The sequence below is a fragment of the Ranitomeya imitator genome, chromosome 2 (genome assembly GCF_032444005.1).
Source record: "Ranitomeya imitator isolate aRanImi1 chromosome 2, aRanImi1.pri, whole genome shotgun sequence".
NCBI classification, from domain to species: domain Eukaryota; kingdom Metazoa; phylum Chordata; class Amphibia; order Anura; family Dendrobatidae; genus Ranitomeya; species Ranitomeya imitator.
Window position 1 is genome coordinate 91,604,033 of NC_091283.1, and position 13,975 is coordinate 91,618,007.

Genomic DNA, 13,975 nt, shown 5'->3' on the forward strand with positions numbered 1-13,975 from the left:
GTGCGGTTAACGATGGCCATAAATCCCAGACCCACAGTGCCTTTCCATAAAGTCACACTGCGGTGCTGGGATTCGTGGCCTTGTGCAGTAAATATGTTCGCCGCTCACACATGTCCTTACACCTGCTTCAGACTGGGCGGCCTCAGCTGATCCCTTATTGCCTGCCACGGCCATGAGGCCGCACAGTCTGAAGAAGGCGGAAGGAGGGGAGTGAAGACAGGCGAACATATGCACTGCTCGTGCCCATCAATCACACCCTCGCAGTCAAAATATATGAGACAACGAGGGGCGTTGTGACGGGCAGGGCGGACGCACAGGCACAGCCAGCCAACCAATGATGTCTGAAGACGGGCAGCGCTAACAATGGGGGTGCTGCGTGTCACTAAAAAGGAAAGTCACACCTCAGGGACATTGTAATGGTCTCTAATGAGACACATTTTGTACGTGTTGAGTTCCACGTGGGCAAGGAGAAAAAGTCAGCCACCTTGTACAAATGCAGCAGTACTGCTGTACAAGGTGGCTGTTATACATAGAAACACCTGGGGGTGGGGGGTAGGCTCACTTCAATTTCAGTTCATGTGCCTGCGTGGCGTTTGCAGGTCACGTTGCCGGCTACACAGCAGGGGAACAGCTGGCGGTGCTGAACCCCACTAACACATTGGCTGGTGTTTTTCTCTGTGCAGCTAGCAATTCCGGGCAAAAACTAGCGTTGTTAGAGCCCAGGGTCATCAGGAGGAGGAGAGGAGCAGAGTGTAGGCCGAAGCCAGCACTGGTGGCAGCTTTTGGTCAGTTGTGCCAGCGTGGCTTGTGCTGAACACGATGCAGGCTACACAGCAGGGGAACTGCTGGCAGTGCTGAACCCCACAAACACATTGGCTGTTTTTTTTCTCTGTGCAGCTCGCATTTCCGGGCAAAAACTAGCGGTGTTTGAGCCCAGGGGCAGCAGGAGGAGGAGAGGAGCAGAGTGTAGGCCGAAGCCTGCACTGGTGGCAGCTTTTGGTCAGTTGTGCCAGCGTGGCTTGTGCTGGACACGATGCCGGCTACACAGCAGGGGAACATGAAGATGTAAAAAACAGGGTATTTGGTTGATACGTTTTTTGCAAAAAATGTATACTAAGCTGCTCTACCAATCTTCACGGTATACCCTTATCAGAGCAGTCCTAACTAATGTATGCAATCCCTATCTGATGTATTCAAAAACCTGATCATCTGTATATAACCTGTGTGAACAGGGTTCAGAGAGGAAAAATCCATGTGTGCATACAGGGTAGAACAGCTTTTGTGCAGATAGCCCAAGAGGAGTGGTGGAACTCCCCAGTCTTGTAGACACAAGAGAACAATTATGGAAACAGGAACACATGGGCTACTTGCACAGTGAACAAGTCTGTATGATCATGTTCACACACCACCAAGAAACCTGAAGACACAAAAGAGAATAGTGAAACCAAAAACACTCAGTTTGAAAAAATGTTGCAGTAATCCGCAAGTGCTAGTAAAAGATGTAAAAAACAGGGTATTTGGTTGATACGTTTTTTGCAAAAAATGTATACTAAGCTGCTCTACCAATCTTCACGGTATACCCTTATCAGAGCAGTCCTAACTAATGTATGCAATCCCTATCTGATGTATTTAAAAACCTGATCATCTGTATATAACCTGTGTGAACAGGGTTCAGAGAGGAAAAATCCATGTGTGCATACAGGGTAGAACAGCTTTTGTGCAGATAGCCCAAGAGGAGTGGTGGAACTCCCCAGTCTTGTAGACACAAGAGAACAATTATGGAAACAGGAACACATGGGCTACTTGCACAGTGAACAAGTCTGTATGATCATGTTCACACACCACCAAGAAACCTGAAGACACAAAAGAGAATAGTGAAACCAAAAACACTCAGTTTGAAAAAATGTTGCAGTAATCCGCAAGTGCTAGTAAAAGATGTAAAAAACAGGGTATTTGGTTGATACGTTTTTTGCAAAAAATGTATACTAAGCCGCTCTACCAATCTTCACGGTATACCCTTATCAGAGCAGTCCTAACTAATGTATGCAATCCCTATCTGATGTATTTAAAAACCTGATCATCTGTATATAACCTGTGTGAACAGGGTTCAGAGAGGAAAAATCCATGTGTGCATACAGGGTAGAACAGCTTTTGTGCAGATAGCCCAAGAGGAGTGGTGGAACTCCCCAGTCTTGTAGACACAAGAGAACAATTATGGAAACAGGAACACATGGGCTACTTGCACAGTGAACAAGTCTGTATGATCATGTTCACACACCACCAAGAAACCTGAAGACACAAAAGAGAATAGTGAAACCAAAAACACTCAGTTTGAAAAAATGTTGCAGTAATCCGCAAGTGCTAGTAAAAGATGTAAAAAACAGGGTATTTGGTTGATACGTTTTTTGCAAAAAATGTATACTAAGCTGCTCTACCAATCTTCACGGTATACCCTTATCAGAGCAGTCCTAACTAATGTATGCAATCCCTATCTGATGTATTTAAAAACCTGATCATCTGTATATAACCTGTGTGAACAGGGTTCAGAGAGGAAAAATCCATGTGTGCATACAGGGTAGAACAGCTTTTGTGCAGATAGCCCAAGAGGAGTGGTGGAACTCCCCAGTCTTGTAGACACAAGAGAACAATTATGGAAACAGGAACACATGGGCTACTTGCACAGTGAACAAGTCTGTATGATCATGTTCACACACCACCAAGAAACCTGAAGACACAAAAGAGAATAGTGAAACCAAAAACACTCAGTTTGAAAAAATGTTGCAGTAATCCGCAAGTGCTAGTAAAAGATGTAAAAAACAGGGTATTTGGTTGATACGTTTTTTGCAAAAAATGTATACTAAGCTGCTCTACCAATCTTCACGGTATACCCTTATCAGAGCAGTCCTAACTAATGTATGCAATCCCTATCTGATGTATTTAAAAACCTGATCATCTGTATATAACCTGTGTGAACAGGGTTCAGAGAGGAAAAATCCATGTGTGCATACAGGGTAGAACAGCTTTTGTGCAGATAGCCCAAGAGGAGTGGTGGAACTCCCCAGTCTTGTAGACACAAGAGAACAATTATGGAAACAGGAACACATGGGCTACTTGCACAGTGAACAAGTCTGTATGATCATGTTCACACACCACCAAGAAACCTGAAGACACAAAAGAGAATAGTGAAACCAAAAACACTCAGTTTGAAAAAATGTTGCAGTAATCCGCAAGTGCTAGTAAAAGATGTAAAAAACAGGGTATTTGGTTGATACGTTTTTTGCAAAAAATGTATACTAAGCTGCTCTACCAATCTTCACGGTATACCCTTATCAGAGCAGTCCTAACTAATGTATGCAATCCCTATCTGATGTATTTAAAAACCTGATCATCTGTATATAACCTGTGTGAACAGGGTTCAGAGAGGAAAAATCCATGTGTGCATACAGGGTAGAACAGCTTTTGTGCAGATAGCCCAAGAGGAGTGGTGGAACTCCCCAGTCTTGTAGACACAAGAGAACAATTATGGAAACAGGAACACATGGGCTACTTGCACAGTGAACAAGTCTGTATGATTATGTTCACACACCACCAAGAAACCTGAAGACACAAAAGAGAATAGTGAAACCAAAAACACTCAGTTTGAAAAAATGTTGCAGTAATCCGCAAGTGCTAGTAAAAGATGTAAAAAACAGGGTATTTGGTTGATACGTTTTTTGCAAAAAATGTATACTAAGCTGCTCTACCAATCTTCACGGTATACCCTTATCAGAGCAGTCCTAACTAATGTATGCAATCCCTATCTGATGTATTTAAAAACCTGATCATCTGTATATAACCTGTGTGAACAGGGTTCAGAGAGGAAAAATCCATGTGTGCATACAGGGTAGAACAGCTTTTGTGCAGATAGCCCAAGAGGAGTGGTGGAACTCCCCAGTCTTGTAGACACAAGAGAACAATTATGGAAACAGGAACACATGGGCTACTTGCACAGTGAACAAGTCTGTATGATCATGTTCACACACCACCAAGAAACCTGAAGACACAAAAGAGAATAGTGAAACCAAAAACACTCAGTTTGAAAAAATGTTGCAGTAATCCGCAAGTGCTAGTAAAAGATGTAAAAAACAGGGTATTTGGTTGATACGTTTTTTGCAAAAAATGTATACTAAGCTGCTCTACCAATCTTCACGGTATACCCTTATCAGAGCAGTCCTAACTAATGTATGCAATCCCTATCTGATGTATTTAAAAACCTGATCATCTGTATATAACCTGTGTGAACAGGGTTCAGAGAGGAAAAATCCATGTGTGCATACAGGGTAGAACAGCTTTTGTGCAGATAGCCCAAGAGGAGTGGTGGAACTCCCCAGTCTTGTAGACACAAGAGAACAATTATGGAAACAGGAACACATGGGCTACTTGCACAGTGAACAAGTCTGTATGATCATGTTCACACACCACCAAGAAACCTGAAGACACAAAAGAGAATAGTGAAACCAAAAACACTCAGTTTGAAAAAATGTTGCAGTAATCCGCAAGTGCTAGTAAAAGATGTAAAAAACAGGGTATTTGGTTGATACGTTTTTTGCAAAAAATGTATACTAAGCTGCTATACCAATCTTCACGGTATACCCTTATCAGAGCAGTCCTAACTAATGTATGCAATCCCTATCTGATGTATTTAAAAACCTGATCATCTGTATATAACCTGTGTGAACAGGGTTCAGAGAGGAAAAATCCATGTGTGCATACAGGGTAGAACAGCTTTTGTGCAGATAGCCCAAGAGGAGTGGTGGAACTCCCCAGTCTTGTAGACACAAGAGAACAATTATGGAAACAGGAACACATGGGCTACTTGCACAGTGAACAAGTCTGTATGATCATGTTCACACACCACCAAGAAACCTGAAGACACAAAAGAGAATAGTGAAACCAAAAACACTCAGTTTGAAAAAATGTTGCAGTAATCCGCAAGTGCTAGTAAAAGATGTAAAAAACAGGGTATTTGGTTGATACGTTTTTTGCAAAAAATGTATACTAAGCTGCTCTACCAATCTTCACGGTATACCCTTATCAGAGCAGTCCTAACTAATGTATGCAATCCCTATCTGATGTATTTAAAAACCTGTCAATGTTAGAAAAACACGGCACTCAATAGGTATGGAGAATGGTGGTGCTCAAGTAGGGTGTCCACCCCGTAGAATATGGATAAATAAACTTGGCACTCAAAATGCGAGGAGTAATGCTTCTAATTTTATTGATGCATCCAGACACATGCACAATGCTAAACGTTTTCGGTCCACATCGGACCTTCGTCAGAGCGTATATTTTTGGCAATGACTACAAATATAAACGGAAAAGTAATGTCACATGATACATAGATACATGTCAAGAAATGCATATAAAAGTACAAATAGAGAAACTACAGTGTCAGTGATGTACAAAGTAACAGGGGGAACAAGTGCAGCAATGGCTAAGATCTATCCAGACAACAGGTACTCCGTGCGTAATGGAGATGTGGTCCGTGATGAGAGGCTAGAGACAGAACACAGGCCCTAATGATAGGATACAAAAGCTCAAAACGAGCCAATAGATAACAGTAGCCAAACATAACACGAGGGGATAATATAAGTGTATAGCACAAGTATATAGCAAAAAAAATGGGATCCTAATCCAATCAGAGGTGAAGGACAACAGGCGGGTACGGTGACAATCTAGATTGATGCTAGAAGTGGATCTACCGTGGTGACCTAAAATGATAAAGAGCACGTGAACAAAGTACAATGTACAGGACAAAATAAGAAGGACAGATATAATGAAGGGAGAGGCACCACAAACTGAAGAGGAGAAAGTATGGAGGGCAGAGGAAGAAGGTAAAGGGGGAAAGCAGCCTAAATAGCGCCAGTCCAATACAGGTGAGAGATGAAGAAGCGGCACATAAAATAGACATGTGTCACCAAACGGCTACCTGGAACTAGAAGCCAACCGGAGGCACAAAGGAACGACCAGGAGAGAGAACGCTGCGGCGGGTGTACTGAAGGCTGTAACAACACACAGAGCGTCAGGGGGGAGGGGGGGAGGTAACAAGGAGGCCTACGGAGCAGCGGCGTATAATAAGAGAAAACACACTGACCTGGAGGAGTGGGACCCACAATATATGAGAGAAGCGCCAAGGCTAGGAGCAGAGCCTAGAGGGAGAAGCAGCGCTAAAACGAAACAAAGCCGGGTAAGGTACCAAACCAAGGGAGCGGTAAAAGAGCTGGCAGTGGATACAACGCCTACCTACGGGTCCGAGGCGGGAAGACGCGCTAAGTCCGGCAGCAGAGAGCGACGCTGAGAACAGGGGAATGCTTCCGGGTATAAATCCCGGAGAAGCGGTGACGTCAGAAGTGGTCACATGACCGGGGAAAGCTAGCGCGTGCGCAAAGAATAGTACGGGGAAAGCAAAGGGAAACAGGGACGCACAGCCTAAGTAGCGCAGGCGCAGTGGCACAGAAAATAGCAATAAGAGCCAAGAGGCGCTGGATGAGCAGGCTAGAGGGAGAGAAGGGGGAACAAAGAAGAAATAAAGGGGAAAACCACAGAAAGGGAAAGTAGAAAAAGGGAAAGGCCAACATACTGGCTCTAAGACACATGAAAACAGGAAAACGCAAAAAGGAAGAGAGAATACAGGTGGAAGAAATCCTACCCAACAGACAAGGGATGGTGCCCAGTGTGGTAATAATGGTGCATACTAGCGATTCTAGAAAGAGAAAAAGAAAAAGAAAAAGAAAAACGAATTAATGTATATACAGCAACTCCACATCAAAATACAAAAATACAAAAAGTATATACAAATATATACATATATACAGGGCAGATCCGACTCTACAATAGAGGCATAGTATGCAAAATCCCACTATACTTATAGGAACGCTGATACCTCATATTCCCTATTGAGCCCTTTTGGCTCAAGGGTCTGGAGAGTAAAAATCCAGAAGGCCTCCCTTTTCTTAATGATTTTACTCCTATTGAGACCTCTCCTACTCGGTTCAATTTGTTCCAGAACCTGGAACCATAATTGTGAAATATTGTGGTTCTTTTGATGGAAGTGGAATGGAAGGGGCAGATGATTCCTATTACAGCGAATAGTAGACTTATGCTGTGAAATCCTATCTTTAATGGGCTGGGCGGTTTCTCCAACATAGGCCAAACCGCAGGGGCACTTGATGAGATATATGACATAAGAGGAATCGCATGTGAAATAACCCTTAATAGGGATACCCTGTCCCGTTTGGGGATGGAATACTTTGGAACCTTTTTGGACATTATTGCATTGAAGGCAATTAAGACAGGGAAAAGTGCCCTGTTTTTGAGTATGTAGAAAAGTTTGTCTGGACACGATGGACCTAGAACCTACATCTGCCTTAACCAATTTATCACGTAGATTTCTAGCCCTCCGAAAACAAGATAAGAATGGCAATTTAAATTCAGGAATGGATGGGTAGCTTCTTTGTAATAGACCCCAATGGCGTCTAATAGTAGATTGCACTATGTTGGAAAAAGGGTGATAGGTGCTAACAAAAGGAATCCGTTTCTTATTGTCAGTAGTTCTAGTGGATGTACTAGTTTGTCTAGCTTTGATGAGTGTATTCTGTGGGTAACCCCTGTTGGAGAATTTTTGTTGCATCTCATCAAGTCTAATGTTTTTTGTAGTGTCGTCCGAGACTATCCTATTCACCCGTTGAAATTGTGATTTAGGGATAGCATTTTTGATGGAAGGAGGGTGGCAGCTGTTGTAGTGCAGGAGACTATTTCTATCAGTGGGTTTAGAAAAAAGATCAATAGATAACCCACCTTCATCTGTTTTAGAGATCAGGGTGTCCAGAAAACTGATGCGGGCCAAATTATATTGTAAAGAGAATTTTAATTCAGGCCACACATTGTTGAGGTGTTTATCAAATGCAATGAGTGAGTCAATAGGGCCATCCCAAATACAAAAAATATCATCTATGTATCGGCGCCATATGCGCGAGTGGGCTTGGAACAAGGAATGGGTATAGACAAAATCTTTCTCAAAAGATGACATATAAGCTATCGCATACGGGGGCGCTACATGCGAACCCATCGCGGTGCCCTGTTGTTGGATGTAGAAAGTATCCTCAAACATGAAATAGTTTTCTCTAAGGACCAAATTCAAAAGGTCCGTACAGAAGCGGCGTACCTTAATATGAGTGCCTGCTTCACTGAGGAGTCTATCCACAGCCAGTATACCTTTTTCATGAGTGATGGACGTGTATAGGCTGCTCACGTCCCAGGTCACTAAGAATGAAGAGGAAGGGATAATGCCCAGAGACCTAATGAGTTCAAGGAAATCATTGGTATCTAAAATGAAAGAACTGGTGGTTTTGACTAAAGGTGTAAGAATTTTCTCCAGTACAATCGCTGGGGGGGAAAGAATGGAATCAGTCAGGGCCACAATAGGACGTCCTGGTGGTTTAAAGAGCTGTTTATGAACTTTGGGCAACAGGTAGAAAATTGGAGTTATGGGATCATTTTTCACCAAAAAGGTCCTTAATCTACTATCTATAGTGCCCTCCTGTTCATGAAACTCAAGAAGGGTCCTGATTTTCTGGGCAATGCTGTTAAGGGGATTATGTGAAATTATTTTGTAGACCTCAGGGTCATTAAGTTGTCTGTAGGCCTCTTCTAGATAATCTGTCCTATCCATAATCACTATGGCCCCACCTTTATCGGCTGGTTTGACCATAAGTGTTTTGTCAGCAGCAAGCTGTTCTAGGGCCAGTTTTTCTGCAAGTGATAGATTAGAATGGAAATGAAATTTACCCTGGTGTAAATCTCGATGGAAACAGCAAACCTACCTTCTTTCGGGACGACAAGGAATATTGTACCAAGTTCGAACATATTCTTAACAAATGTTCTGCTGATCTGATGACTCTAACCTTGTCTTATTTGCAACAGAATCTGGATACCGTTAATTCACAGATATGTGCCATCGAAAACCAACTTACAAGTACCATGTCCCAGGAGGCGTTTCAAGAACTCAAAACGCAAAATCTGGAGACCCTTCGCACACACAGGCTCGACTTGGAGAAGAAGAAAAGATCAAAATTTCTGAGGGACACCGAAGATTACCTACAAAACAGGGTATACCAGTGGCGAGAACCCCACCGATCCTCCAGACGGCGGACCTCCCTCAGTTCCTCAGGTTCGGCCGACAGCAGATCTGGCACCTCGTATACATTTACATCTGGCAATTTTTTAGGGAACAGCCGAGGGCGCCCAAAAGGAAAACGAGGCGGGGGGGCCAATGCCGCAGGGGACTCCAGAAGCCACATGGCGACCAGATCACAGGTACGCAACCCCCACTGGTGATCAACATTTCATCTAAATCATTGGACACATCACAATTGACTTTATTACAGAAAGGTTTGTCTTTTTGCCCTACGTACAAGTTCAATGCTTTTGAGCTTGATATGGATTTACAGAGGTTCTTTCGGAACCTCCGTTTACGTGTCCATTTCTCCACTCAGCCACCACCAGGGGACCCCCCCTCACGGGTGAGTCAGTCACTCCTTGACCTGCACGACTTGGGTCTTCGCTCCCCAAGTTCATTTATGCCTCCTAAAAACAGTCCACCCATTGAGACTTTTATCTCTTTGGTGGAAAGGGACATTTGCTGTTTCCATCGAGATTTACACCAGGGTAAATTTCATTTCCATTCTAATCTATCACTTGCAGAAAAACTGGCCCTAGAACAGCTTGCTGCTGACAAAACACTTATGGTCAAACCAGCCGATAAAGGTGGGGCCATAGTGATTATGGATAGGACAGATTATCTAGAAGAGGCCTACAGACAACTTAATGACCCTGAGGTCTACAAAATAATTTCACATAATCCCCTTAACAGCATTGCCCAGAAAATCAGGACCCTTCTTGAGTTTCATGAACAGGAGGGCACTATAGATAGTAGATTAAGGACCTTTTTGGTGAAAAATGATCCCATAACTCCAATTTTCTACCTGTTGCCCAAAGTTCATAAACAGCTCTTTAAACCACCAGGACGTCCTATTGTGGCCCTGACTGATTCCATTCTTTCCCCCCCAGCGATTGTACTGGAGAAAATTCTTACACCTTTAGTCAAAACCACCAGTTCTTTCATTTTAGATACCAATGATTTCCTTGAACTCATTAGGTCTCTGGGCATTATCCCTTCCTCTTCATTCTTAGTGACCTGGGACGTGAGCAGCCTATATACGTCCATCACTCATGAAAAAGGTATACTGGCTGTGGATAGACTCCTCAGTGAAGCAGGCACTCATATTAAGGTACGCCGCTTCTGTACGGACCTTTTGAATTTGGTCCTTAGAGAAAACTATTTCATGTTTGAGGATACTTTCTACATCCAACAACAGGGCACCGCGATGGGTTCGCATGTAGCGCCCCCGTATGCGATAGCTTATATGTCATCTTTTGAGAAAGATTTTGTCTATACCCATTCCTTGTTCCAAGCCCACTCGCGCATATGGCGCCGATACATAGATGATATTTTTTGTATTTGGGATGGCCCTATTGACTCACTCATTGCATTTGATAAACACCTCAACAATGTGTGGCCTGAATTAAAATTCTCTTTACAATATAATTTGGCCCGCATCAGTTTTCTGGACACCCTGATCTCTAAAACAGATGAAGGTGGGTTATCTATTGATCTTTTTTCTAAACCCACTGATAGAAATAGTCTCCTGCACTACAACAGCTGCCACCCTCCTTCCATCAAAAATGCTATCCCTAAATCACAATTTCAACGGGTGAATAGGATAGTCTCGGACGACACTACAAAAAACATTAGACTTGATGAGATGCAACAAAAATTCTCCAACAGGGGTTACCCACAGAATACACTCATCAAAGCTAGACAAACTAGTACATCCACTAGAACTACTGACAATAAGAAACGGATTCCTTTTGTTAGCACCTATCACCCTTTTTCCAACATAGTGCAATCTACTATTAGACGCCATTGGGGTCTATTACAAAGAAGCTACCCATCCATTCCTGAATTTAAATTGCCATTCTTATCTTGTTTTCGGAGGGCTAGAAATCTACGTGATAAATTGGTTAAGGCAGATGTAGGTTCTAGGTCCATCGTGTCCAGACAAACTTTTCTACATACTCAAAAACAGGGCACTTTTCCCTGTCTTAATTGCCTTCAATGCAATAATGTCCAAAAAGGTTCCAAAGTATTCCATCCCCAAACGGGACAGGGTATCCCTATTAAGGGTTATTTCACATGCGATTCCTCTTATGTCATATATCTCATCAAGTGCCCCTGCGGTTTGGCCTATGTTGGAGAAACCACCCAGCCCATTAAAGATAGGATTTCACAGCATAAGTCTACTATTCGCTGTAATAGGAATCATCTGCCCCTTCCATTCCACTTCCATCAAAAGAACCACAATATTTCACAATTACGGTTCCAGGTTCTGGAACAAATTGAACCGAGTAGGAGAGGTCTCAATAGGAGTAAAATCCTTAAGAAAAGGGAGGCCTTCTGGATTTTTACTCTCCAGACCCTTGAGCCAAAAGGGCTCAATAGGGAATATGAGGTATCAGCGTTCCTATAAGTATAGTGGGATTTTGCATACTATGCCTCTATTGTAGAGTCGGATCTGCCCTGTATATATGTATATATTTGTATATACTTTTTGTATTTTTGTATTTTGATGTGGAGTTGCTGTATATACATTAATTCGTTTTTCTTTTTCTTTTTCTTTTTCTCTTTCTAGAATCGCTAGTATGCACCATTATTACCACACTGGGCACCATCCCTTGTCTGTTGGGTAGGATTTCTTCCACCTGTATTCTCTCTTCCTTTTTGCGTTTTCCTGTTTTCATGTGTCTTAGAGCCAGTATGTTGGCCTTTCCCTTTTTCTACTTTCCCTTTCTGTGGTTTTCCCCTTTATTTCTTCTTTGTTCCCCCTTCTCTCCCTCTAGCCTGCTCATCCAGCGCCTCTTGGCTCTTATTGCTATTTTCTGTGCCACTGCGCCTGCGCTACTTAGGCTGTGCGTCCCTGTTTCCCTTTGCTTTCCCCGTACTATTCTTTGCGCACGCGCTAGCTTTCCCCGGTCATGTGACCACTTCTGACGTCACCGCTTCTCCGGGATTTATACCCGGAAGCATTCCCCTGTTCTCAGCGTCGCTCTCTGCTGCCGGACTTAGCGCGTCTTCCCGCCTCGGACCCGTAGGTAGGCGTTGTATCCACTGCCAGCTCTTTTACCGCTCCCTTGGTTTGGTACCTTACCCGGCTTTGTTTCGTTTTAGCGCTGCTTCTCCCTCTAGGCTCTGCTCCTAGCCTTGGCGCTTCTCTCATATATTGTGGGTCCCACTCCTCCAGGTCAGTGTGTTTTCTCTTATTATACGCCGCTGCTCCGTAGGCCTCCTTGTTACCTCCCCCCCTCCCCCCTGACGCTCTGTGTGTTGTTACAGCCTTCAGTACACCCGCCGCAGCGTTCTCTCTCCTGGTCGTTCCTTTGTGCCTCCGGTTGGCTTCTAGTTCCAGGTAGCCGTTTGGTGACACATGTCTATTTTATGTGCCGCTTCTTCATCTCTCACCTGTATTGGACTGGCGCTATTTAGGCTGCTTTCCCCCTTTACCTTCTTCCTCTGCCCTCCATACTTTCTCCTCTTCAGTTTGTGGTGCCTCTCCCTTCATTATATCTGTCCTTCTTATTTTGTCCTGTACATTGTACTTTGTTCACGTGCTCTTTATCATTTTAGGTCACCACGGTAGATCCACTTCTAGCATCAATCTAGATTGTCACCGTACCCGCCTGTTGTCCTTCACCTCTGATTGGATTAGGATCCCATTTTTTTTGCTATATACTTGTGCTATACACTTATATTATCCCCTCGTGTTATGTTTGGCTACTGTTATCTATTGGCTCGTTTTGAGCTTTTGTATCCTATCATTAGGGCCTGTGTTCTGTCTCTAGCCTCTCATCACGGACCACATCTCCATTACGCACGGAGTACCTGTTGTCTGGATAGATCTTAGCCATTGCTGCACTTGTTCCCCCTGTTACTTTGTACATCACTGACACTGTAGTTTCTCTATTTGTACTTTTATATGCATTTCTTGACATGTATCTATGTATCATGTGACATTACTTTTCCGTTTATATTTGTAGTCATTGCCAAAAATATACGCTCTGACGAAGGTCCGATGTGGACCGAAAACGTTTAGCATTGTGCATGTGTCTGGATGCATCAATAAAATTAGAAGCATTACTCCTCGCATTTTGAGTGCCAAGTTTATTTATCCGTATTTAAAAACCTGATCATCTGTATATAACCTGTGTGAACAGGGTTCAGAGAGGAAAAATCCATGTGTGCATACAGGGTAGAACAGCTTTTGTGCAGATAGCCCAAGAGGAGTGGTGGAACTCCCCAGTCTTGTAGACACAAGAGAACAATTATGGAAACAGGAACACATGGGCTACTTGCACAGTGAACAAGTCTGTATGATCATGTTCACACACCACCAAGAAACCTGAAGACACAAAAGAGAATAGTGAAACCAAAAACACTCAGTTTGAAAAAATGTTGCAGTAATCCGCAAGTGCTAGTAAAAGATGTAAAAAACAGGGTATTTGGTTGATACGTTTTTTGCAAAAAATGTATACTAAGCTGCTCTACCAATCTTCACGGTATACCCTTTTCAGAGCAGTCCTAACTAATGTATGCAATCCCTATCTGATGTATTTAAAAACCTGATCATCTGTATATAACCTGTGTGAACAGGGTTCAGAGAGGAAAAATCCATGTGTGCATACAGGGTAGAACAGCTTTTGTGCAGATAGCCCAAGAGGAGTGGTGGAACTCCCCAGTCTTGTAGACACAAGAGAACAATTATGGAAACAGGAACACATGGGCTACTTGCACAGTGAACAAGTCTGTATGATCATGTTCACA

At 43.2% G+C, this 13,975-nt stretch overlaps 2 long non-coding RNA genes across 2 annotated transcripts; one reads left to right on the top strand and one right to left on the bottom strand.

The window, feature by feature from the left end:
- Positions 1-5,232: 5,232 nt before the first annotated feature.
- On the bottom strand, positions 5,233-6,872 carry LOC138667212 (uncharacterized). The gene is made up of 2 exons (XR_011318648.1): positions 6,689-6,872; positions 5,233-5,750 (listed from the first exon to the last, which is right to left on the bottom strand). It is a non-coding gene; the product is annotated as an uncharacterized lncRNA (long non-coding RNA).
- Positions 6,873-9,269: 2,397 nt separating this feature from the next.
- Positions 9,270-13,299, top strand: LOC138667213 (uncharacterized). Its single transcript, XR_011318649.1, has 3 exons — positions 9,270-9,354; positions 11,790-11,843; positions 12,782-13,299. It is a non-coding gene; the product is annotated as an uncharacterized lncRNA (long non-coding RNA).
- Positions 13,300-13,975: the final 676 nt, after the last annotated feature.